Source organism: Microcaecilia unicolor, chromosome 6 (genome assembly GCF_901765095.1).
Source record: "Microcaecilia unicolor chromosome 6, aMicUni1.1, whole genome shotgun sequence".
In the NCBI taxonomy this organism is placed as follows: Eukaryota; Metazoa; Chordata; class Amphibia; order Gymnophiona; family Siphonopidae; genus Microcaecilia; species Microcaecilia unicolor.
In genome coordinates this window covers 259,916,261-259,943,173 of record NC_044036.1, presented here as the reverse complement: position 1 = coordinate 259,943,173, position 26,913 = coordinate 259,916,261, and the positions used below count along the sequence as shown (strand labels likewise).

The 26,913-nt window shown below is 42.2% G+C and overlaps 1 long non-coding RNA gene across 1 annotated transcript; it reads right to left on the bottom strand.

Moving 5' to 3' along the window:
- Positions 1-9,457: 9,457 nt before the first annotated feature.
- LOC115471543 lies at positions 9,458-26,293 on the bottom strand. The gene is made up of 3 exons (XR_003942363.1): positions 26,282-26,293; positions 19,500-19,506; positions 9,458-9,530 (listed from the first exon to the last, which is right to left on the bottom strand). It is a non-coding gene; the product is annotated as an uncharacterized LOC115471543 (long non-coding RNA).
- Positions 26,294-26,913: the final 620 nt, after the last annotated feature.

The following is a 26,913-nucleotide window of genomic DNA, read 5'->3' as shown; positions in this document are numbered from 1 at the left end:
GGGTCAATTTAGGGTGCTGCCTCACCTACTGTTTCATAGGTGGGGATAACCCTTCAAGGAACTGCTCCAGGAGGATGATTCTTGCAATCTCCAGGCCTGTCTTGCCTTCTGGTTGCAGCCATCTCCAGGCCACCTTCTTGAATCAGGAGAAGAAATTCTGGAGGTTTTCTTTAACTTGCAAGGACCCCTTCTGTATATACTGCTGGTAGGCCTCATGGGTGCAGCCTGCCCTCTCCAAAATGGCAGCTTTTACTTTCAGATAGGCTGTCATCCCACTGGAATTGACTTCTTGGAATGTCTTGCTGCTATCGGTCAGTATATTCCCTAGATAAGCTGTCCATGATGCTTCTGGCCAATCAGCAAGGAGGGTGGTTCTTCAAAATTGGTCTGGAAATAGTCTGGGTCCTCCTCCAGTACCATCTTAGGTAACACTGGACCCAGAGGGTGCACCTGGGAGACTCCAAGGCTTGTGTCACCTGGGTCATGGAGCTCTGATGGGCTTCCAGAGATCTTTGGGAGACTTGCTGGTGTTCCCATTGCCTCTGTACTACTTGCTGCAGCTGCTGCTAGCCTTCCACTAAGGCCTGGAGTAGCCTTTCCATGGTTTTGCTGTAGCAGTCTCTCCAGAAACACACACTGCATGAGGAAAACAAAAAAAAAATCTGCCTGTCTGGCACTAACTATAGGTCTCCTTCCTGAACTAGGGCAGGGATAACCCCTTTTGCCCGATGTCCTGGTGTAGTATCGTTGATAAGCCCAGAGCCTCAGAGGTCAAGGATCAAGCTTTCTCGGCAGGATAAGCTCCAAACCCCACTGCTGTCACAACGTGTGATACTATGAGCAAAGGTTGAGAGTGGGCCTTCACATTAACACAGCCGGACAAGGTTATAAACATGAAATAAGTGCTTTATTAAACTTCAGTCTGATGCCTGTTACTTCACATGCCCAGGAACAAATGTAAAGTCTCTCTACTTCAGAGAACAAAGTTTTCAACAGGGCCATGGCTGACAGGGCCCAAAACACAGTCTGTAGCTTGCGATTACCATACCCCATACACAGTCTGTAAGTTTCTGCTCTGTTTCTCTCTCTCTTTCTTTCTCTCAGGGTTTCCAGGTCTGGCCCCAGACAGACCTCAAAACAAGGCTTATAAGTCATCAAATCAAAAGTTGGCTTACCTCAGCCAGGTCATAGTAGCGAGACATATGTTGTAAAGGCATATGCTGGTGCTTCACCTCTTCCTTCCCTGGGATTGCTTAATCTCACTCTGGCCCTGCCATTTATATTCCTGAATCCTGTCCTTTTGGCTCCACCTCTCCCATCTTCCTTTCTGGGCGGGACTAGTGGTTTTAAAGTGGTTCAGACTACCTGAAGGACTCATCTTAAAGGTGAGGAGCAGTGTTCTATAACCCCCTCACAGGGGTATATGTGCCCAATTACCACATTTCAGTTGGTGCAAATGGCCGCGCTTAAAGTTAGGTGCGATCCCCAGTTATAAGCGCTATTCTATAAACCGCATTAAGAGTGACTTATAGAATAGCACTTTCATGGTGCTGATTTTTTGGGAATCATATATAGAATGAAGACCTTAGTGTCTAGCTAGCACATACATTTGTAACTATAACATTCTTGCACATAAGTGCTTATATTCTTTAACTGATATGCACAATTGGCTCCTAACTTTAGATGACCTGTAAAAGAACGAGGAAGCTGATACCTGAGGAGTCAGAAAATACAAATAGTGGAAAGGTTAACAGAAAACAGTCAAGAAAGATCTCACTAGCATGATGTCAGGTGGTTTCCTTTCCTGGATTTCGAGATGAGGAAATAGAATTGTGCAAAGAAATACAAAAAAAAAAAAAAATCCTTTCCATCAGTACCACTTTCATCAATATTGAATGAATTTCCATGCATTCTGAGATCAATGTTCCTAAAACTAGCAGTACATGTGGTTAATGACAAGCACATCTGGGATCTGATAATCACCGCCGATATGTATAAAGGAAATAGCTTCATTGAAAGTCTTTGGCTAGAGATAGGGGCTCTTATATTAAGTATAATAGGAACGTTCTTTCTTTCTTCTCTCAGTTTTATGATTATGTTCTTGTACAATTTCCTTTAAGAATTCTGCAGCTTGTTTCTCTCTTGAAATACAGTTGCAATTGAACTTTAATAAAATATAAAGTAGAAAGTGAATTTCTAAGATGAATCAGACCATGTTGTTGTTATCCCTGCTACTCAATGTGTGACTTGCTTCAAGGGCTGATGCAAGGCTATTAGGCTCCCTAAATGAACTTACAGCTTCGCATTCTCCTCAATTAACTTTTAGGTGTCCCCCCCCCCCCCCCCCCCCCCCCCCACACACACACACACACAATTTTGATAAACTCAATGATTAAGCCACCTCTCCTAAAATGATCTGGTAAAAATTCATAAAACCACTGCACAGTGGTTGTAAACAAACATTCATGAAGATGTGTTAAAAGCAAAGGAAAATGTTTATACGGGTGACATAATAGGAAACAAATGGAGGCCTGTCCAAAGGGGGGAAAACTTCTGGACCAATATATAATTTGAGGAGTTTCTGCAAGCTCCTTTTAGTTCCAAACTAATTTTGACTAAAAATTGGAGATGAGTTTCCTTGCTTGAAAGCACTGATGGTTCTGAGTGTCTCTGCACTGACACTTTATACAGTGAAGGCCACGAAATCCATACTGTACTGCTAACATTTAAACAGACATGATTTAGCATTGTTTTATTACTCAGGTTATTTCTGAAGTTTCTCTACATTTTTAGTTGCTGGGCTGCTTCAAATATTCTCTTCCCAAGCAGAGGTACTTAGGAATTTAGGAGTCAAGAGGGACCTCCGGTATTGGAGTTGGCAGGCTAGATAGGTCCTGAGTTTCATTGCCCACCATAATATCACAAGCACTCAGAAAGAGTTTCTACCGTCATAAAGGTTTCATGGTTTACTGGATTCTGATGTGTCCCTAGATTTTCACTGGCTCATTTGGGCAGCAGATTGCCTGGAAGTCCGTTCCCTCTCTGAATTCAAACTCACAGCTAGAGAAAGAGTAGAAAGGTTCGCCATTCCAGGATGTGCCTGATGGTTGGCACAGCACTGTGTGATGCATACATTCCTTACAATGCTACTTAGTCACAGTCTGATGGAACTGCAGTTACACACACCTAAATGGATATCCAGATACAAGATGTAGATTTCATGCTTCATCATAGAAAAATAGCTAGCCAATTAATCCCCTAGTGCCACTGAAGAATAAGGCCATGGATCTTTTACTCTCTGGCTAAATACTGGAGGCGAGAGGCAGTGAACTGCAGTCACTGACTGACTGAGTGGAGCAAGCAGGAGTTGCAGATGGCAGTAACTCATAGCTGAGTAACTTGTTTCCAGAGCAATCTTTCATTTTGCAAATACAAGCACCATAAAGCTGTTAGAAGAAGACTTGGAAATTCAGAGGACATATCAGCTCTGAACTTGAATCCCGTACTGGAGAAACCTATGTTTAACTGGAGTGGGAGAAGACTAAGAATTGCATAGCAGCTACCAGGACTGCACAGACATTCTCCAAGTTCTTCTGAACTATACTGGAAGAACCCAGATGCAGCACTACTGAGCGGGGTTGGATTTATTTTTATTTTTAGTTACATTTGTACCCCTTGCTTTCCCACTCATGGCAGGTTCAATGCAGCTTACATATACAGGTACTTATCTGTACCTGGGTCAATGGAGGGTTAAGTGATTTGCCCAGAATCACAAGGAGCTGTGCCTGAAGTGGGAATCAAACTCAGTCCCTCAGTTCCCCAGGACCAGAGTCCACCACCCTAACCACTAGGCCACTCCTCCACTCCATTTTTGAAAAAAACGTCCAAGTTGGGATTTCGACGTCTTTGTAAAACGTCCAAATTCGGAGGCGGGGAAAACCATATTTTCAAAAAAAGATGGATGGCCATCTTTCGTTTTGAAAATACCAAGGATGTCCTTGGATTTGGACATCCTTAGAGATGGACGTCTTTGACTTTCAGTGATTTTCAAAGCCAAACATGTCCATGTCAAAAACGTTGAAATTCAAGCCATTTGGATGTGGGAGGAGCCAGCATTTGTAGTGCACTGGTCCTCCTGACATGCCAGGACAACAACCGGGCACCCTAGGGGGCACTGCAATGGACTTCATAAATTGCTCCCAGGTACATAGCTCCATTAACGTGTGTGCTGAGCCCCCCAACCCCCCCCCCCAAAAAAAAACATACTACCCCCAACTGTACACCACTACCATAGCCCTTATGGGTGAAGGGGCACCTAGATGTGGGTACAGTGGGTTTGTGGTGGGTTTTGGAGGGCTCGCTGTTTCCTCCACAAACGTAACAGGTAGGGGGCTATGGGCCTGGGTCCGCCTGTCTGAAATGCACTGCATCCACTAAAACTGCTCCAGGGACCTGCATGCGCTGTCATGGACCTGAGTATGACATCTGAGGCTGGCATAGAGGCTAGCACAAAATATTTTTAAAGATGTTTTTTGAGGGTGGGAGGGGGTTAGTGACCACTGGGGGAGTAACAGGAGGCCATCCCTGATTCCCTCTGGTGGTCATCTGGTCATTTCAGGCACCTTTTTGTGCCTTATTCGTAAAAAAAAAACACATCCGGGTGAAAACGTCCAAGTTTTACTTTAGGACGTCCCTGCTTTTTTTTTTGATTATGGCTCAAAGACGTCCAAGTGTTAGGCACGCCCAAGTCCTGCCTTCACCACACCTCCAACATGCCTCCTTGAAATTTGGACGTCCTTGCGATGGATTGCGGTTGGAGAAGTCCAAATTCGTGTTTCAATTATACCGATTTGGACGTCTTTGGGAGATGGACGTCGATGTTCCGATTTATGTCGAAAGATAGATGTCCATCTCTTTTTCGAAAATGAGCCTGTTAATGGCCACTAGGTGCTAGGGGGAATTTCTTCCTTCAAGAATGTGGGATCAATGTGTCCACTCTAATGATACAGGAAAGGGGTGCCTTTCTCCAAACATTTGACAGGCTGAAAGGGGTGCCTCCCACTTTTGTGTAAGCATCATTCAGTTTTAGTGGTTGTCAAACTCATCCCTTTAAAGACACAGGGAAGAGCTGGCAGTGATTCTAAGTTACAGTGCTAAAATCCCCAGTATGTTTTAGAATACAGGTGGGAAAGAGCACTGCCACTTGTGAAAAAAATGTTTCCAGAGGAAAGAATACGGTTCTCTTTTCAGCCCAGTAGCTATTTCATCTAATGGGAAATGTAGACCTGCTAAGAAACATCTAAGAAATAATAGGTTATGGATGGCTAATCTACTATTGATACAGTCTCAGAATGGTAAACTCCACTGGATAGTAAACTTATATCCAGTATTTGCTTTGCTTCATGTCCCCCCCAACATAGCTCTTAGCGGGCCTTATACTAAGCTATATTAGGTTCTAATATGCACCTAACACAGCTCCCAGGTACAAATAAGTACCTGTATATAATATGTAAGCCGCATTGAGCCTGCCATGAGTGGGAAAGCGCGGGGTACAAATGTAACAAAAATAAAAAAATTAAAATGATGTACCGCAGGACACATTCAAGTAGTCTTGCAGTAACTATCATATTAGCGTGTGCTAGCCATGCACTAAAAAATATTTTGAATTTTTTCTTTGAGGGGGCATGCCAGGTGGAGGAGAGTGGGTGTTTCTGTACTAATCAGTCAGCATAGGTACATTACTGCACACTAAGGACCAGACTCTGAAAATGATGTCTAAAATCTAGACGCATATGATTAACATACCTAGCACCATTCTATATAACGTGTCTAATGTTAGGTGCTGTGAACAAAAGAACATAAGAGTAGCCATATTGGGTCAGACCAATGGTCCATCTAACCCAGTATCCGGTTTTCCAAGCAGTGGCCAAGCCAGGTCACAAGTACCTGGCAGAAACCCAAATCGTGGCAACACTCCATACTATAAATCCCAGGGCAAGCAGTTGCTTCCCATGTTCCCACGTCTGTTTCAGTAGCAGTCTATGGACTTTTCTTCCAGGAATTTGTCCAAACCTTTTTTAAACCCAGATACGCTAACCGCTGTTACCACCTCCTCCGGCAAAGAGTTCCAGAGCTTAACTATTTGTTGAATGAAAAAACATTTCCCCCTATTTGTTTTAAAAGTATTTCCATGTAACTTCCTTGAGTGTCCCCTAGTCTTTGTACTTTTGGAATGAGTTAAAAATCAATTTACTTCTACTCATTCTACACCACTCAGTATTTTGTAGACCTCAGTCATATCTCCCCTCACCTGTCTCTTTTCCAAGTTGAAGAGCCCTTACTTGTTTAGCCTTTCCTCATACAAGAGGAGTTCCATCCCCTTTATCATTTTAGTCACTCTTCTTTGAACCTTTTCTAATTCCGCTATATTTTTTTAGATACGGTGACCAGAACTGAATACAATCCTCAAGGTGCAGACGCACCATGGAGCGATACAAAGGCATTATAATATTTTCAATCTTATTTGAATAGAATAGTGCATAGAACTGGGGAATGTACCTACATTTAGGTGCAGCCATGTATGCCATTGAAAATCTGGTGTAAATACTGTGATGTATAGGACACCCTCTTGGTCTCCCTATTGTCTTTTCATATCTTATTGCCCTGCAAATACTATAAGAAGGGAGATGAATTTTACCTGGATAGCTGGCTGTGCATCCCTGGAAGGCTTGCAGCAGGAGAAGAGCAAGCAGAATTACCAAGAGGGCATATCCCCCAGGTTGTAAACCCTTCCCAATAGTGCTTAGTGATGTCTTTCTCAGGACAGACACAGAACCCCTGGAAGGGAGAAAACCTGGCAGTCTCAGAAAGGGAGGTGCTCCACACCTGTAGTGCTTTCCTGGAGATAAAGGAGTCAGTCTTCCCAGGACTTAGATCCAGCCTTTGCTCCTGATCCAGTAAGCAGTATATCCTGGGAGCCAAAGTGAGGCTTCGAAACGTGTGGGGCCATTTCTCTCTGGGGGTGGGGGGGGGGGGGAGATGCTGAGGTAAAAACCCTGCTGTGATCTGAGAGGAGAGGAGAAGGAGAGCAGCCTGCCTGAGGGCAGGCGAGACCTTCCTCACAGAGAACCAGATGGAAGGAGTAAACGGGCTACCTAACCCAGGGCAAGAGGACCTTAAAGTTAAGGCAGTGTCTGGTTAGTGAGAGAAGGGAAAAGAACTGGTGTCCAGTCCTAACTGGGGAAGTGTTACTGACCAGCCTGAAGAAAGAGAGGGGGTCAGAGTCAGCCATGTGAGGGGTGCAGAGACTGTTTCTGAGCAGTCCTCGCCTATAGCTGGGATCAGGTGGGGAATTAACTTGGTCAGAGACAGGTTCATTAAGAGCATGGTTTTAGGCTGTGTCCTGGAAATGCTGATTCAAACTTATGAGAAACTTACAAACTGCTATAGATTTAAAATACCGGCTGGGTTGGGGAAGAAAAGAGAAGCCCTTCCTGTACTGTTTGTTTTTGTATGAATTCTTTTGGATTTATTTTTTCCTTTGAAACCTGAAGCACATATCAGGGGGAACTTGTGCTGTGTTCTGAAGACTGAACTTTGCTTATGGAATCTGATTTGTCTGGCTGAATAAAAGCTCTTTATGTTTTGGAAACTGGTTGCTGTGTGAGTGTCTGAGCTGGAGAGTTGGAAATCATGGACCGGATCAGGATCTGGATCAGGGGGATTTTTCCTGACCTCTTCCAAGAAACGTGTAAGAGGGAGCAGACCTGGAGATACAGACCATGCTAAGACCTGGTGTGACATTACCCATGCCCAAATATAGTTGTGTTCCCCCAAATTCTATAACAACACGTATACATTTGAGTAATGCCCCTGAAACGCCCACACTCCTCCCATGGCGATGCCTCCCTTTTAGCTAAGCATGTTAGAACTCACATGTGCCTTTTTTTAGAATACATCTAAAAAGAAGCATGCATATATTCCAATTATTGCCAATTAGTGATGATAATTAGTTGTTATTGGCCAATTATCTTCACTGATTGGCTCATTACTCAATTGAGTAGTATGCATAAATTGGTTGCGTGCACAATTTGACAAGCGCTACTCACCTCACCTTATATAAAATCTGGCCCAAAATGCATACATATGCACCTCAAGCAGGTGTGTGTGTGTCCCTCACTTGCCATGAAGCAAACTGGGAGCATAACTTCACGGAGGTAAAGCTGGCTTGCAGGTTTAACTCTCTGGGAATTTGGTCTGGATTTCAAATCAGGATGCCATTGGCACCACACTCCTCTTTTTCCACACCCTTCCCCTGCCCCCAAAATTAGTCCAAGCCAGATATTGTTCTGAATCAAGGATTTACTGAAAGTCCTGAGGAGTTGCTGACAAAAATCAAATAATGGGGACAGATCGCAGAGATAATGTCCAGAAAAAACAATTTATTCACCACATAAAAATGATAAATCATATACAAGAGCCCAAGAAGATCTTGTTTCACCCTAACTGGGGCTACGTCAGGGGCTTCAATAGCACAGCCCAAAGGTGGATTCACAAAGTGTCATCTTACAGGTTAGAACAACTTCCCTTCCCTTCCATAGGAGCAGCACAGAGTCCAGTGGCTCTTGTATATGCTTTATCATATTTTATGTGGTGAATAAATTGAATTTTCTGGACTTTATCTCTGCAATCTGTCCCCCCCCCCCTTTTTTTTTTTTTTGCTCCATGCTGGATCTTACAGATTGTCTGCCTATTTATTTCCTTGAAAAATCAAATAATGGCAAAGAAACTAGTCACTTAGATTTATTTTTGGAATCTCCTTTTCAGATGGGGGACCCTTCCTCTATAGCTGCTTTCTCAGAATACCTCACAGAGCTGGAGTCTGAACTCAGATGTGGTCGAAGGGCAACACTGTGGCATTTCCTGGCTCTCCTTGAAAAAGATTCAGGGTATGTCTTCTGCATCCTTTCCTTCATTTCCATGATCAGGGGCTCTCTGCTGCTTTTCATGTTCCAGAGATGTTTACTTTTTCTCACTCCTTGACTTCTCTGTTAGCTACAATGCACTGGCTCACTGAGCCTAAAACTCCCTCCTCCTCTGGGATGAGCAGCCCCAAAATGTCTGTTTAGTTTAATTTTTCATGTCATTTGCAGTATTGTTTGTTAGTTTTGATTAGTCTTCATTTTTGTTTTGAGGACAATGTCATTAAGAATATATGCTCTTTTCAAAATGGTACGCCCCTTTTGCAAATAATGTGCACTCTTTGCAAATAGTGTGCACTGCTGACAAAGAATGCACACTATTATTGTCAAACAAGAAAACCACAAAGGGGTTAATGTTGAGCTGGTGGAGGCCAGTGTTTTTTAAGCCGCTGATTCCCGCAGCAGAACTGAGCCCAGATAGTCAATGTCGGGTCATATCTGGCTTCCAGCATAGAATATCCAGGTATGTGCAGTCACCTGGAAGTTAACCAGGCACCAGCCAATATTCAGACCAGTGCTTGATTAGCTCAGCAGATAAAATTAGAACAGCTTTTTTGCTGTCCTAATTTTATCCACTTACTCAAGCAGTTAGTGTACTGTATATCACCGCTAATTGGCTACTTAATAGCTCACAACAAAGAAAAAAAAAACAAAGGATCAATTGAACCATACAAAAATTAGAGCTCATCTAAAATAAACAATGGTATATCTTACATGGAAATACAGGAATCACAAATAATTTTCAAAAATAAGGAGGAAAAGACCTCATAATGACCAAGATCAACAATATTTAGGCTCTCTTAAAGTGCAGCCACTTTTTAATGTGATCAGTCAACAAGTAATCATTAGTGTAGAAAAACCTCCCAAAAATATCTTGTTTAGTAGATTCAGCAATACACAAAACTTTAATTGTCCTTTAATTGGTAGACATTATTAAGGAGAATTAAAGCTTTGTGTATTGCTCAATCTACAAAACAAGATTTTTTGGGGGAGGTTTTTCTAGTCCAATGATTACTTGTTGCCCGATCACATTAAAAAGTGGCTTCACTTTAAGAGAGTTTAAATATTGTTGATCTTGGGGGGGGGGGGGGGCGGCGTGTCAAGATGGCGGTTCTGGACTCGTTTGTAGACTGGACGGCTGAGCTGCTCTCTTGCTTTTAAGATTATATACCTCAATTATGCCTCACACAAAGAGAAAAGGCTTGGTGAGGTTTCAACCGACGACGACCCTCACCTCTTCGCTGAAGCAGCTTACTCTAGACCGCTTTGCAACAAGTCGCACACAAGAAACAGGCGTAGTGGTCCCTTTGGAGGGTGCCGTCGGAGGAGCACCGACACCCTCAGGGCTGGAAACATCTCTTTCCTCACCTGAGCTCAACCCACCACCTTGTCCAGCTGTTTTGAGGATTGAGTCGGAGGAACGGATGATATCAGAAGGCGGTACTAACGGTTCCTCAGCTGGTGGCGGCTTGCCTTGGATAGCTGAGAGTTCCAACTCAAGTTATTTGCAGCAGGGCCCATAGGAATAAAATGGGCCCTGCTGCAGATAACTTGAGCTAAGCTTTAGTAAAAAACCCCCTCAGTTTACCTCCAATAGAGCTGTCCTCTCTTCATTACCTCACTGTTCACTATAGCACTCCCTTGTTCTAGAAACTACAGGGGTACAAACATATCACAATACAATACTTTAGTACAGCCACTAGAGGTCTCTGCCTTCTAAACAAGGCAGAACCTTCAAGGTCTCTATGTTGCCATACATTTGGGTGAAATAATTTGTGAGCTACTGGTTGGAATCTAGGAGACTCTGAGCTGGACTGCCTCAGCACTATCCAGATAGAACTGGGATGATTGGTACAAATTTTCAGTACCATTACCCAGATAATGCATTTACCAATCAGTGGCTAGCCCCAGTGAGCAGGACTTATCCAGGCAGGAGCAGCTCTTACCTGTATAAATCCAGTTGAATACTGGACCCACTTTTAACAGTAGCCGATAGGCAAGTTAAATATTTAAAAAGTCAAACTGTTGAGGAGGAGCAGTGAAGGTGAAAGCAAGAAAGCAGTAAACTGAGACAGCTGACTCTACAGAAAAAGCCACAGCAGCATCAAAAGCCAGGATGACCCAAAAAGGTCAAAATAGCTTTATGCCATTAGAACAAATATTTGTGGAACAGTGCCATGATGCACTCTGCGGCATGTTAATGCCACAGGATCTGACCCTGCTCACATTTTACAATAATTTGGAGGTCAGGACATTTCAAACGTGGGAGAGGTACAGGCATTATATAGCACTGCAGCCAAATAGTGTTTACTAATAAGCTGAAACTCCTGAATATTTTTGGGTTATGTATTGATCTGGGGAGTTGCATAAAATGAACAAATTGTGAATTTATTCAAGAATCAAACAAGGAGCAGTTTTCTCTAAAATGCTGCCTGTGGTATCACAATCTGCCAGACGGACAAAAAAAAATGCAAGACTTGTAGAAAACCACTGCTGACCTGCTGCGGATTTTATCAAAGGCTGCAGACTCAACAAAGTGCTGGCAGTCTCACAATCCCAATAAAGCCCTGGCAGTCTCATCCTCCCAGTCTCAGCACAGCTCAGATGATCTCATGTATCTACTACTGGAATAGCTCTAGAAGTCTCCTTCCATTGTGAGGCTAAGCACAAACCTGGAAGTCTCATCCTTTTGCCTTCTCTCACTGCCCTAGCAATCTCACCCTACCCACCTTGCCACAGTCCTAGAAGTGTTACCGCCCCCAACACAGCAGATGTGTGACAGCCTTATCCTGCCTCTCCATAGTTCTGGCAATCTCATTCTCCTCCACTGTCCTTAGTACACCCCTCAAAATCTCTTGTAGTATAAGCATGGCCCTGACAGCCTCCTCTTCCCAATACAGCCCTGGATTCAGTTTCAGCCTCCCATTCCAGCATCAGATTGATAGTCCCACCCTCCTGTCCGAATATACTCTTACCCTTTCCACCCCAGCTCAGGACTGGCAGTGTCCTCTTTCCATTTCTAGCACAAGCCTGGCAATCTTCTCGTTCACTGCCATTCGCAATCTGCACCAGTCTGTAGAAACAAGGTGGAAAGCTGGGATGCAAGTTTCTTGAATTTTCAACAATAAAACTGATGAAAGCTTTTGAAGGGAAAGGGGGGGGGGGGGGGGGGGGGTAGAGAGAGAGAGAAAGAAAACTGGCAGCAAATTGCTTCAGCTTTCAGGCTCCACCTCTGCTTGTCAATAAGTCTTTGCAGTTAAAGAATATTTTGCCTGCCTGTAATGTGACAGCTGATGTTTCTGAGTGCCATTACTTTCAAGCACAGCTCAGAATTAATTTATCATAGAACCTTCTGGTATAGCTTTTATTGATGAATCGTTTGGTGTTAAATGATTATCCGTTAAAAGATTTTACTTTGCTTAACAAAAAGACAATGTAAGCTCTGTCTTAGGCCTATCTTTATATAATCAGGGCACACCAGGGATAAGACTTTCCCTCCTTCACTATTTCTTTACAGTAGTTTCAGCTTTCTTTTGCTGTGGTCCACCGTCCATTGGAGGCTATTTTGCTTGGAAGTGCAATGCAGACTGCAAGCTCTAACAATCCTCATCAGCCCTCACTGGTTCACATTCACACAATCAAACATGAGTTTTTTTGTTTCAGTTTTGCTTTTGGCGTAAAGATTCCAGACAGTTTTGGTTTTAGCTGAAACTGAGAAAAAACAGTTTTGGTCAGTCTCTACTGTAAATCCACAGTGGCAGTATTGGACAAGCCTCCTAAAGGAGGTTCTGGGAATTAACAGGGATGCATAGGCATGCATACAGTATAAAATGGATTTCGCATATATGAGCAAGAAATCTAGTAGCGTTTCCAATACTGGAAAAAGAAAGTGGAATGGATAGATTAACCTAGAAAAGACTAGAATTTACAGTCTTCCTCTCCTGTTATATTTCGTGCTTTTAGGTGTAAAAACTGTATTCAGCAACAATTTCTTCATAGCCTGTCAGAGAATACACACCATATCAGCAAGACATTGTCAAAAGTCATGAAAGAAAGCAAAAAGCAAGCAATAAGCCAGGATATGCATCACCACTCACTCTAATACAAATTAATCTGATGAAAATAACACAATAATTCTAGATAAACTAATCATTAATCAAACACTGAACTGTATTTGTTAACAAATGCAATTACTGAATATTTTCAATATTTTTTTTAATTTCACAAAACTTTTATTGAAATGTAAATTATAACATAAAAACAGATAAACAGCCATACAATAATATATAAAATAAATAACATAGAGAAATAAAATATGACCGTAGCTTTAAAAGGGAAGAGATCCATTAGTTCTGCACAGATCTTCTTGTTTGGGAACAGATTGCTCTGCTCCTAGTTTTAGGAATAAATTGGGCCTTGCTGCAGATAATTAGAGCTAAGATTTAGTAAAAGAGCTCCTTGGACGTGCAATTCTGTACACTGGAGGCAGAATTAGGCAGTCCATTTTATCATTTCTTTTGGACTTTTTCATTTCCAGTTATTTTATATGCATACATGTAATTTTGAAAATCTTAAAAGTAAAGGTGTTTCTAAATGCACCACATCCTGACAAACACCTCAGATTATAAATCAAATGCTTTTTTCACTTTTCTTTTGTATCCATTTTCAGCATGGAGGAAAAAAAACCACTCAGTGACTGAACCACTAGATACTTATGTTAAAGCAAATTGTCTAATTCATATGAAAATTCATAAAAAATTCAGTTGTATATAAACATTTTATATAATAATTGAAAATTGCTTTCTAATGGGGTATTAGATCTTTACCTCTTATTTCACTTTCATTAACACAATTTCTGGAAATCCAAACATGTAGTACTGACAGCATAAACTCAAAAAATATTATGAACCAGTATACAATACTGACAAAACACTGAGAACCATATTATTTATTTATTTTATTAATTTATTGGGATTTATTACATTAAACTGAGTCAAAAATAGTAAAAATTTATTTCTCTCACATAATTTCAAAAGTGAAAAGCTGACACCATTAAAGGTAGGCGTTATCGATGTGGGCTACTGTTAAGTGGGTTATTTTATCATCAGCTCATGCTGTTTTAGCACAGGTCCCATTTTATGCAATAAAACCTAATTACTAATAACCAAGTTTAAGAATAAAATAACCCAGGTTAAGAGTTTAGCTTGTTGGGCAGAGTGGATGGACTGTACAGGTCTTTGGCTGCTGTCATCTACTATATGTTACTATGGGGCTCCATAGGTTACTTTTGCCTCCACATAACCCACCTTAATGGTACCCAAGTTGATAACTTCCCCACTACGTTTGTATAGCACCAACAATGGACACTTTTGCCTATTGCGGCTGACTCAGGGCAAAATATACTCTCCACTAGAAGTGTGCAACTTAAACATTTTCGTATTGTGTCATTTACGGGAATGTTCATTTTGTTCAGGATTTGTTTGGCATCGTTTTGTTATAGGAGCAATGTAATAGCTCTTTCAAAAGAGTGTACACTCTTTACAAAGAGTGTGCACCATTCACAATACGTGCAAACTATTTGCAGAGAGAGCACATTCTGGGCACACTATTTATGCATCTGCAATGTTCACACATGCACACACTATCAAGAAAGAATGTGCATTCTCTGAAATAGCACACCCTGTTTTCAAAAGGGTGCACACTATTAATGACATATGAAAAATATGAGATTTTGGAACTTATTTTTGAAGCATATAGATGTCCCAAAATGGACATCTGAGTGCTTGAAATGTCCAAATTCCAATTTTACAAAGGCAGAAAAAGGAAGTCTAACACTACAGTATGCCCAAATTGCAAGGGGGCGTGTTTTGGGCGTGTTTTAGGTGGGGCTAGGGAGGGTCCAAAATCAGGACATCCAACAGCAATTACCAAACAAGAAGAAACATCCAAGCATAAAAAGAAGGACGTCCAACATTAGACCTGCTTCAATCACATCCGGGGATAAAAAAGGTGTTCTGATTGAGCAGCTGACCAATGGAGGGATTTGTGCATTATAGAGAATGACGCGGGGACAAAGTTTGTCCCTGTCCCCGCCCCATCCCTGTGAACTCTGTTCCCATCCCCACCCCACGAACTCTGTCCCCATCCACAGAAGCTGCAGTTGAATTTATATTTAAATAAACAAACAATATTCTGAACTGTCATTAATAAAGCAAAAAAGAAGATACAATCACCCCACTTTTCCCTCCCTCCTCCCCTTTCACAAATGATCCCCTTCCCTACACTCCTTCCCTGCCCCACTACAAGAAACAATCTTGCGTTCAGCAAATATGAAGCACTCCCTATACTCTTGAACTAGTGTTCTGTTTTTTTTAATCCGTGGATGAATAGTAAGTTATCTACAATTTCAGGATTCAATCGAGCTCTCCTTTCTTCCATTGTTCTACTTGCAACAGAAAATGCCATCTCCAAAGACGTGCTGGTAGCAGGAATGCACAGGATCCCCCATGCAAGTTTTGCTAGTTTTGGCCAGCACTTTTCCTTATTTTTCCAAAATGATAAAACATCATTGTCAGCATCATCAGTCAAACAAAAATACCTGTCAGATTTGTGAACAATAGCCTTCCGAGGGGACATTGTTCCATAAAAGTTGCTCAGAAAAATTCTAATGCTGACATCCATCTTCATTCAGTTTTGGGGGCTCGGCCCGGACCCTTCCACAGATGTGACACTTTCTAAAAACATGGATTGCAGAGGATCTCGAGATATTGATGGATTTGAGTCTTCCATTTCAAACTGCTGGTATAACCTTCTCAAAGATTCTGTTGCCTGTGTTTTAACATCATCGGTGAAGATAATTGGATTGTCTTTCAGACATGGGTGTAGAAGGGAAGCAACATTGTGTAGTGGATGAATTTGAAAATAATTCTCAATCAGGTTTTGGAAATGTTCCTTCATGCTAGCAACAATGAATGAATCAATCAGCTGCAGTAACATTCAGATGCTTCAACAACTGGGCACGGGTTGGAAGGACATTGCAGATGGTAGGGGTTTGATCAGCAGACAAGACTCTTGTTGCTATATCAAAGGCAGACAAGAGGCAAATGATGTAATTTAACATGGCTTCATTCACATCCAAAAGCAGCTTCTGCAGTGTTTTATCACTGAATTCAGTTGCCAGTTGTTTAAGACGTGTTATGTTTTTACTTATTGAGTATACTACTACTACTACTGAGTCTAGCATGGTATAGATGCTGTTCCATCTAGTTGGAACAGCCTGTTTAAGGTTAGTCTCAAGCTTCTGATGCATTCTTGAATGCTTGACATGTGTGACAATGTCTTTTGAAACCTGTATCAGCCCACATACTTGTGCTGCTGCTGCCTTCAGTCCATGAACTAATACAAGGTTCAAGTTATGGCCAGCACACGATATCCACTGCTGATCTTTGAATGCAGCCTTCACATTAGCTCCATTGTCAGTCACTTATATATTGTCCTACCAGTAAGCCCCAAACTCTTGTAAAATGTCCTTTACAATAGATCTGATATTTGCCACAGTGTGTTTTTCTAGCAGAGTTCTGGTGGCAAGGATTCTTGAGTTAAGATGATCATTTGAATCTATATACTGTATAGTAACTGTTATATATGGCATCCTAATACCATCGTTAGTTCACAGATCAGTTGTTACACCAAATTTAATTTGCTTTTGCAACAGATCAGAAAGTGCTGCTTTTTCCTTTTCAGCAATAAGAGAAATATGCCTAGACACTGTTCTGGCAGAGGGGAGTATCTGATCTGCTGAAAGCTGGTCATATTTTGCGCCAATTGAAACCAGCTTCTCAGCAAGACGCATGAAGCCAATACCTTCGACCATAAAGGCAGGCCTGATGGCCATGGCACAAATTGAGGCGACTGCGTTAGTAACTACTGCTTTCTGGCACGGTCATTCTGGGTTCATCTTGATGACTCACTTTTTGTAACATAGTAACATAGTAGATGACGGCAGAAAAAGACCTGCATGGTCCATCCAGTCTGCCCAAGACTCATATGTGTATACCTTACCTTGAATTTGTACCTGTCCTTTTCTGGGCACAGACCGTATAAGTCTGCCCAGCAGTATTTCCCGCCTCCCAACCACCAGTCCCGCCTCCCATCATCGGCTCTGGTACAGACCGTATACGTCTGCCCTCCCCTATCCTAGCCTCCCAACCACCAACCCCTCTTCCCCCCACCTGCTCCGCCACCCAATTTCAGCTAAGCTTCTGAGGATCTATTCCTTATGCACAGGATTCCTTTATGCATATCCCACGCATGTTTGAACTCCGTTACCGTTTTCATCTCCACCACCTCCCGCGGGAGGGCATTCCAAGCGTCCACCACCCTCTCCGTGTAAGAAGTCTCCGATGTTTCTTGTGCGCATATGCTTTTGCCCACAACTTGCTGCATGCGCTTTCAGACCACTGGTCCCATCACGTGACTTCCACTTTAACGCTGTCTTGCATGGGTGAAACCACTGTTTTGACCATCCACATGGATAACAATGAAGGACTTCCACACTGCACTAACTCAATCGTTCTCAATAAAAAACAATCTCTCAATTTTTTTTATCAATTAGAACTTGTACTATTGTTTTATCCATGACCACAAATAATCTAAAAAATAAAAATAAAAGCACAGTGCTGTTGACCAGTGAGTGACCAAATTAAAAAAATAACAACAACAACAACAACAAATCTTTTTGCAGTACAAAAACTACTAGACTTCACTGGATTGAATTAGGGTGTGTAGATTATAGTTAAGCCATCAACACTTTCACCATAGTAGTGGCAGGCAGCTGTCTTCTCTTTCTCTGAAAATCAGTGCAGCAGGAGTTTGCTCTACCTCATTCTCAGCAGCACAGCATAAAATTTAAAGGCCCAGATAATGTCAGAGACACTGAGACAGTTCTAGCTAGGGGCACTGGAAACATGGTACATGAAAACATGATGCTGATGCTCATAGGAACCAATTTTTCAAAATAATTGGGGGTGCTGATTTTTTTTTTTTACAGGTGGTGCATTCCCCCTCCCCCTGTCCCCCCTCTCCCTTGACCCCCTCCCCCTCATCCCCCTCCCTCTCCCCTGTCCCCCCTCCCTCTCCCTAACCCCTCCAAGTTCCAGGCCCCCCTCCCTCTCTCCCAGTTCCAGTCCTTCCCAGTTCCTTGCCCCCCTCCCTCCCTCCCTTTGAGTTCCAGGCCCCTCTCTCTCCCCTTTCCCTCCTCCCCTCCCCTCCCTCCCAGTTCCAGGGTCCCCCCTCTCTCCGAGTTCCAGGGTCCCTCCCTCCCTCCCTTCGAGTTCCAGGCCCCCTCCCTCCGAATTCTAAAGGCATCTATCTTACCTCGTCAGGGTTAGGGCAGCAGCAGCAGTAAAAAGCATGCAGGCTCGGCTTGGTGCTTTGTTGTTTTCCCTTCTCTCTCTCTCTCAGCTCTGGTCCCACCCTCATTTCCTGTTTCTGCAAGGGTGGGACCAGAGCTGAGAGACAGAGAGAAGGGAAAACAACTAAGCACCAAGCCGAGCCTGCATGCTTTTTTCTGCTGCTACTGCCCTAACCCCGAGGAGGTAAAATAGATTACTTTTAAAATTTGGAGGAAGGGGGCCTGGAACTCAAAGGGAGGAGGGAGGGAGGGAACGAACTTCCAGTGGGTGAACGAACTTCCAGTGGGTGAATTATTGGGGGTGCTTGAGCACCCAAAGCACCCACGAAGTCAGCGCCTATGCTGCTGCTCTCCATGTCTTGCTCCCATCACCAACCTGTCTCTCATGCCTTACCGCATGTTATGGTTGCCTTTTCAATATGGTAGAGCCCAGCTAAGGAACAAGTTATTTTGAGTTAGTCATCACTGCTGGACCAATGCTTTCCTACTTTCTTGTGCTATCACCAGTTGGATAGGCACTGTTGAGGCAGTGTCTTAAAAGGTGGAGGTAAAGGATTTTTTTTTTTACATTTATTATATCCCACATTACCCCAAACGAACTCAGGTGGTTCAATGTGCCTTACAGTGAGCCAGAATAATAGGATTCAATTATATCATGAGTGTAAGTAGATGGATATGTCTGAAACATGATGTAACAAAATTGAGATTAGCAGCAATATCATACCCAACTGGGCATTTAAATCAGTCTGTCATTTAATGATGCCGCATCATATGTTCATAGAAATTATAGCCATTATCTATCATGCACAGTGCACAACAGGCATCCATACTCCATATGCACACACTTCAAAACTTAGTAAACAAACCAACTTCTACAGAGACTCCCTCAGAGTACATCCAAAACTTAATTATTTTCACATTTCTATCTTCCAAAATTCTAGACCGCAGATATACAGATCAGTAGGACCCAAAGCAGTCCAAAACAAGTAGTCAGAAACAACTCAGTTTATCCTTAACTGTTTAACCACCCTTAAGATTTATCTTTGGGTTTACAGGCCCATTTCTTTATTAAATGTGGATTACAAAATCTTTGCAAAAATTCTAACCAAAAGGCTGTCTAAAGTTGTTTCCACAATTATCCATCCTAACCAAGTGGGCTTTATGCCTAATAGACTTATTTCAGAGAATGCCCGTCTCTTTCACCATATATCAAAGCAAAACTATGTGCATGTAAGGACTGCATAAACAAATTAAAACAAATGCCCTTAATATAATAGTGGACTCGTAGCAAGCAATAATGAAACAGTGATGGAATATTCATTCACATAGCAAGCAATAATGAGCACTAATTTTTCTAATCATTCATCTACAACTGCAAGCACATTTAATTATTTTCTCCCATCCAGTCATTAGGATGGAGTTATGCATGTACTACAACAATGCCGAACAGATAAACATTTTAGTTGGTATAAAATCTCATTGTAGGTAGGGTTTCTCTGACTAAGCGATTATTAAACCAGATGTTTCCAAGACAGTAGCGCACATGTGCATGTTTGTCAGGAGTCAGGACTCAGGAGGACCATAAAGTGGCCAAGGGTTGATGCCTGAGGTAACACAAAAGGTGTGTTATATGACAGCATTTTCACTAAAGAGAATTTTATGTATTAACAACCCAAACCTGGTTTGCCAAAGCACTGCAATGGCATGCAGTAATAAATCCAAACCACCATTTTATTTAGAGTAGACCTCTATTCTCAATTATAGGCTCCCAATTTAAAAAAAAAATATTTCCATTATGTGCCTTTCAGGAAACCTGCCACAGCACACATTACGGTATTTACTACAGTGCATACAATCAAAAGGACACATAAACTCTTGTCTTTGATCCATTTATCTGACCAGTCCAGCAAAACCACGAATCCCATTTTGGTGCAGCTGCCACGTGGCCCACGTTCTCAGTTGAGAACGAACCCCCCCCCCCCCCACACACACACACACACATGGACATGTTTCATGCAAGACAGCTATGTTCTTCATTTTCTAATCTTTTTACACTTAAAGTTCTCTTGGATGCAGACACATTTTACAATAAGCACTAAGCAGCTTACCGGTATTCAGAAAGGGCCACCCAGTGTGAATAAAATTGGTCTTGGCTCTTGCTAGCTCCAGTGCCTCCTCAATGAACTTGAAGATTCTTCCCTCTCTGGCTTCAGTTCAGTGGCTTGCTTAGTTGGTATGATGAGCCTGAGGATCGGGGAAGGAGGAAGAAGAGGAGGCGGGCTGGGTCTTTGAAATAGGGAAACAAGGTCTCAGCTCTCTAGGCTGTCCTCTCTCCCTGCACTCGCTGAGCGCCACCAACAAAGGAAACTCGAGTCCTTTTCCTTTTAGTTCCTTGCTGAGCTACCCTACTACTGTGTCTCCTCCTGCACCAATGGGACAGAGGAAGACTCAAGAGAGGCCAATCAGGGGTCCTCTCTTAGTTCTGATGTCACACTGTGGTGGGTGTGCATCGTGTGCGTGCCTGCACACGACTCGCGTACTGAAGCCTGGGAGGAGGCAGAGCAAGCAGCCAACAACAACTTGGAGTTGAATGGGTAGATTGGAAGCATCTGTTTACGCTTTCCAAAAATACTAGGACTAGGCGGCATGCGATAAAGCTACAATATAGTAAATTTAAAACAAATTGGAGAAAATCTTTCTTCACTCAACGTGTAATTAAACTCTGGAATTCATTGCCAGAGAATGTGGTAAAGGTGGTTAGCTTAGCATAGTTTTAAAAAGGTTTGGACGGCTTCCTAAAGGAAAAGTCCATAGACCGTTATTAAATGGACTTGGGTAAAATCCACTATTTCTGGGATAAGCAGTATAAAATATTTTGTACTTTTTGGGGATCTTGCCAGGTATTTTTGGTCTGGATTGGCCACTGTTGGAAACAGGATGCTGGGCTTGATGGACCTTTGGTCTTTCCCTGTATGGCAATACTTATGTACTTATATGTTCCTGCCCTTGCAGTTGCCTTCAGAAAATGGCTGCTACAACCTCTCACAGGGGGGGAAGGGGAGTTGTGTCTTGCGCTGGCTGTGGGGGAGGGGGAAGATGGAAGGGCGCCCAGGTGGAGGACCAGAGGGCCAATATTCAGTTGACAGCTGACTGGATATCAGCTGGTGAATGTTATCATTTACTGTTTGAGGGATGGATGGAGTTATGGCCAGATATTTCTCCTTTCTTTTTCACCCAGCTCAGTTGGTACTGGGATCTGACACCACAAGTCTTCATTTGCAGGAACCTGGTAATTGTAATAAATCCATCATCTCATTGATTCCAGTCTGTTCTACTTTAAACCAATAGTCCCGAAGCAGAAAGCTCTCTAGGACTCTGTAACATAAGATCTAATTCCAGCCACCAAATATCACTTTTAACCAGGATTAACACTCCAGCTGGCCCAGATTTGGGGATTGAACCAGGGACCTTACATATACTGATCCACAATGCTGTAACGAAGCCTTGCCATATATTTTTGATACACAACAATGTAGAAAGAGAAAAGATGCTGGAAAAAGGGAAGCCTGCCAAGCAAAGTAAACAATTGCTACTGTAAGGCAGTGACTTTACTATAGAACCTTTCAGACTAAAAATAAAGTCAAACTGTTCGAGGAGCCCTGGTCTCCATGCGGAAAAAAATGTAATGAGTCTGAAATTTGTTCATGGACTGTACAGGGCCAGAGCTATATTCCCATAGCACCTGGATGTCCGGTTAGTTTAGATCATCTTGAGATAGGAATAAGCTACTTATACAATGAGTACATTTCCGAGACTTCAGGGAGATGAGATTTCTGCACAGTATTAGAAACTGAAGTGAAATGAAAACAGAAGCAGTCCCAAGACTTGTACTGTACAGCCATGGAGTGACATCGACAAGTGACACATACACACTGGGGAGACCATTCCTTGGGACTCTAAGGTATCACTAAATAGTCGGGGAGGGGGAAGGGAAAGGAGAGGGCAGTTCTATTGTAGCTACATGAAGTTCTTAGGAATCAGTACAGCTTTAGTCTCTAAGTATGAACTACCAGACACAAATCATCAGCTCTTGAGTCTAGTTTCACAGCCCAGCTCTCTGGTAATTAAGAGAGATGCCCAAAGAGTCCTCCCCAGTCTCTATGGATTTACCTGGCTCGACTTCTCAAATTTTTTTTAAAATCTTTCTTGTTTGCATTGGCTGCTTATTACGGGTGATGTGAGGGGGAGGGGAGGCACACAACATTGGCTTTCCATAGAGCTGATGAAGTGATTTTTTTTTTCTTTGTTCCCATGCTGTTCGTAATTCAACACAGCTCACTGAAAAATCCATTAATTCTCCCCCTGCACTGTATCAGATTAAAACTTCTCTTCAAATAACATTTCAAACCTGAGCCCGTTATCCTCAATATCTTTCCACCACTAGATTTCTCAGAGCTCTGAGCACACACTGTACTCCCCTGGGCAATTCCCTTTTTTTTTAAATTTCTGTTGTTGACTTTCAGGGGCCTCAGATTTTCTTTGTCACTGAACTGCTCTTCTCTTCCTCTTTCCTTCCTATTTTCCCGTCTCTTCCAAAGTCTCTTTTTTTCCTCAGTCTCCCCTGCATTTTCTCTATATCTTTTCAATTTTTGGCCTGGAAATTCCTTCCAGTAGTACAATTCTCTCCTGCTGTGAGAGGCCTGGATTCAAATTCTAGCCAATGCAGCCACAAGCCTTTCTCAATTTTTGAGATTCTACCAGGTACTCTTTGACCTAGATTGGTCAGTGTTGGAAATAGACTTGATAAAACTTTGGTTTGACCCAGTAAGGCAATTCTTATGTTCTTCCCAACCCTCTTTGCAAATCACTTGACCTGGTTATTGCAGTCCCCAGCCAGTGGAGCCACATAGCAGGGCTAGGTGTCACTCAGGGTAATGAATCTAAATTTGTGAGTTTGCACATTTCATAGCTGGAATGAAGCTCTCTCAAGGCTATGATGTGAATGTAAGGAATTACTATAATGGATCAGACCATAGGTCTATCAAGCCTAATGCCCTATTTCCAACAGTGGCTAATCCAAATCGTAAGTACCTGGAAGGATCTTAAAATGTAGATACAGTCCATGCTGCTTATCTCGGTTTCGCAAATGTACTGCTATTGACTGTCTCTAGCTTTGCATTGTGCCAATTCCTGTTAGAGTTCACTCTATTATTTCCCTTCACATGAGGTTATCCCTGTTTCAGAATTATCCCCAGCCCTGGCCACTTGAGAGCCAAACGTTCTGACTCAGGAATCAAACCCAGCTTCCCTGCTCTGGGCTCCCTGGCTCCCTTTGTTTCTTTATGGCTAGCTCTTCACAAAGTATGATCACTTCTAAAAAGTTTTGCAAAACAGTTTGAAAACCCCATAAACAATTCTGAAGTTCGCTGAAATGGCTGGCCAAGCTTCTTTAAAGAAAATGACCATGATGTTCTGTGGCTTAGCAATATGGACAGGAATAACTGGGCAATCTGGAGGGGTCTTTTTGTGCCATCACCTACTACACTAGTATGTCACTGAGAATGCATATTCAATGTCAGATCTTTTGATGTCCTATGTGCCTCTGCGGCAAATATGCAAAGAACAACAGCAGAGATGATGAAAGTGACTGGAGAGCTTAATGGCAATTCATCAATATGACTTGCCATTAATGCTCTCCAGCCACTTTTGCAACCACCGCTGCTGTTCTTTGCTTGTTCGCTTTGTGTGGAGTGCAGACTCTTGTTTTCTCTGTAGCAAATATAGCATGGGTTTTACAAATCATTGGATCCGTATTCAAATCCGGTGGACTGGAAATGAAATAGTTTTCCTAAGACCTACCGAGGCAAATGTGAACGGTTTTCTCAGAAGATTTCAGGGAAATTATGTTTTCCATTAAACCTTAGCCCAGCTGAATTCTGTCAGGTTTGAGTTCTGTACTGGATAATTTCAAGTCTCTGATCTGGTTGTCTCCATTTCTCTTCTAAAGGTAAAGGGGGATCATGGATTTAATATACTACCTTTCTGTAGATACAACCAAAGTGAATTACATATATTATATGCAAGTACTTTCTCTATCCCTAGTGGGCTCACAATCTAACCCCTTGTTTACTAAGCCATGCTGGCGGCTGCTGCGTGGCAATGCCGTTCAGACCATTCAAAGTGAATGGGCTGTGTCGGCATTAGCGTATCACCAGCTGCTAGCCCAGCTTAGTAAACAGGGGCATAAGTTTTGTACCTGGGGTAATAGAGGGTTAAGAGACTTGCTCAAGGTCACATGGAGCTACAGTGGGAAACAAACCCAGCTCCCCAGGTTCACAACCTATTGCACTAACCATTAGGCTACACCTACACACAACAGTTAGCCTACTCCTCCTTCTACTGCTTAGGAAGTCATTTTGAAAATTACTCCAGAGATTTAATGTGCATACACTAACATCTGCTTTCTAGTGTTAATTTGCATGCATACTTGCATTTTGAAAAATATGCCTGTAAATACAAACCTCTCCCTTACCCCACCACCAAAGCATGCATGAGCATACAGTTTTTTAATACCTAATCGCTTTGCATAAAACACTGCTTTACCTGCACAAATGCTTTCAGAAAATCACTCTCTTTGAGGGTAATTTTGTAACACATGCTACACTTAGCGGGCAAGAAGGCAACTATGCTGGCCCTAGTTTATATAAGTTCATGGAAAGACATTTTTGAAAGGACATCCAAGTCAGAACGGAGACATCAACATCAGAACACCCCAAATGGACATCCATCTCACATGTATTTTTGAACAGGAAATAAGTCAAAATTTCCTGTTCGAAAATAAGTGAGATGGATGTCCGTGTGCTAGAGATGTTCAGCAAGAACAGACATTTTACTAACTGGAACATCCAAATTATGAATGAGGGAAAACAAGGGACGTGGACTTCTGTATGGCAGCATTCTTAGAAAATGGTCACACAGCTGCCTACGCAGTTCTGAGGAGTAGCCTAGAGGTTAATGCGGCAGACTATAAACTGAAGGACTTAGGTTCAAATCCCACTTTAACTCTTTTTTAATATTGTTTGTCCTCCATAAACAGAAAAATACCTATTGTACCTCAATGTGTACATTTCAATAGCCTTCAAGCTTGCAGGTGGTTTATATATTTAAGTACAGCAGGTATTTTTATGTTCCTGGAGGGTTCACAATATTAAAAGAAAAAACAGAGATAAAGTAGGATTTGAACCTAGGACCCTCAGTCCACTGCACTAACCATTAGGTACACCTCAGATAAGCATGCTGCTCTTTCAGAAAGCCTATAATACCTGAAGCTGTCACACACCCTGGTATTCCTTTCTAATTTCACTTTCAGGGGAGTGGGAAGGGGACAGCAACCGCTGGGGGATTAAGGAGGTGTCATTCCTTAACCCTCCAGTGTTCAGCTGCTCAATCAGAGCACTTTTTTGTACCCCAAACAAGATTGAAACAGATCTAACTAAATATGTCCTTCTTTTTAGACTTGGATGTTTCTTACCATTCCTGTTGGATGTCCTGATTTTGGGCCCTCCCTAATCCCATCCAAAATATGCCCAAAACACGCACCCTTGCTATTTGGATGTACTGCAGTGTTGAATATCTTTTTTCTGCCTTTGAAAAATCTGAATTTGGATGATTCAAGCATATGGATGTCCATTTGGGTATTTCGAGACATCCATATGCTTCAAAAATGGTGCAAAACATTAGCTCAAATCTAGCAACAATAGTGCCTACACCGAAGATACAGACATTACACCTGCTCAACATGTGTACTTCATGACTCCACCCATGCCGTGCTCTCGCAACACCTACAATAAAAGTATATGCATTTGTGGCAACGCATGCACTTTTACACTTGACCTTATTTGATGAAAACCTCACACAAACATGCTAAAATGACTTAATAAAATGATCTTTTTTGCCTCTATCTGAAGAACTCTACTTTGTAAATCTCATTCTTTCTCCTTTCATTCTTGTCTTCCTCACCTGTCTTTTTTTTCCTTCTTTTCTCCATTCCTCCTTCTTATATTTTCATTCTCCTTTGCTCCCCTACTGCTTCTGTCCATCTTTGGAAGGGATTTTCTTGTTGTTATTGAAGTTATTGTCAAAACATTGTTAAAGAGTTCATTTCTGTCTGTCTGACATTTCAAAAGGCAGCATTCTCCCGTCTGTAAGTGGCTGGAACATCACACCACTGTTTTAAAACTAAGCTATAATTTTCCAGCTAATGGAAGACATATTGGCAAAAGTTGACATTAAGTGGAACTAATTACACTGTAACTGTTAAATAACTAAGAAATAACTACCCTGTAATTTATGGAGCTTCATGAGCTCACACCGTAATTTTGGAACTGTTATATTCTCAGAGTGTCTTAAGATGCATTGGCTTCTAACTTTTCCTGAATTCAGTGGAACCCGCTAAAGGGGTAATTCTGTAAAGAAGAAGCCAACCTTTAGCTACTTACTATATAGGTACAAAAGTGACCA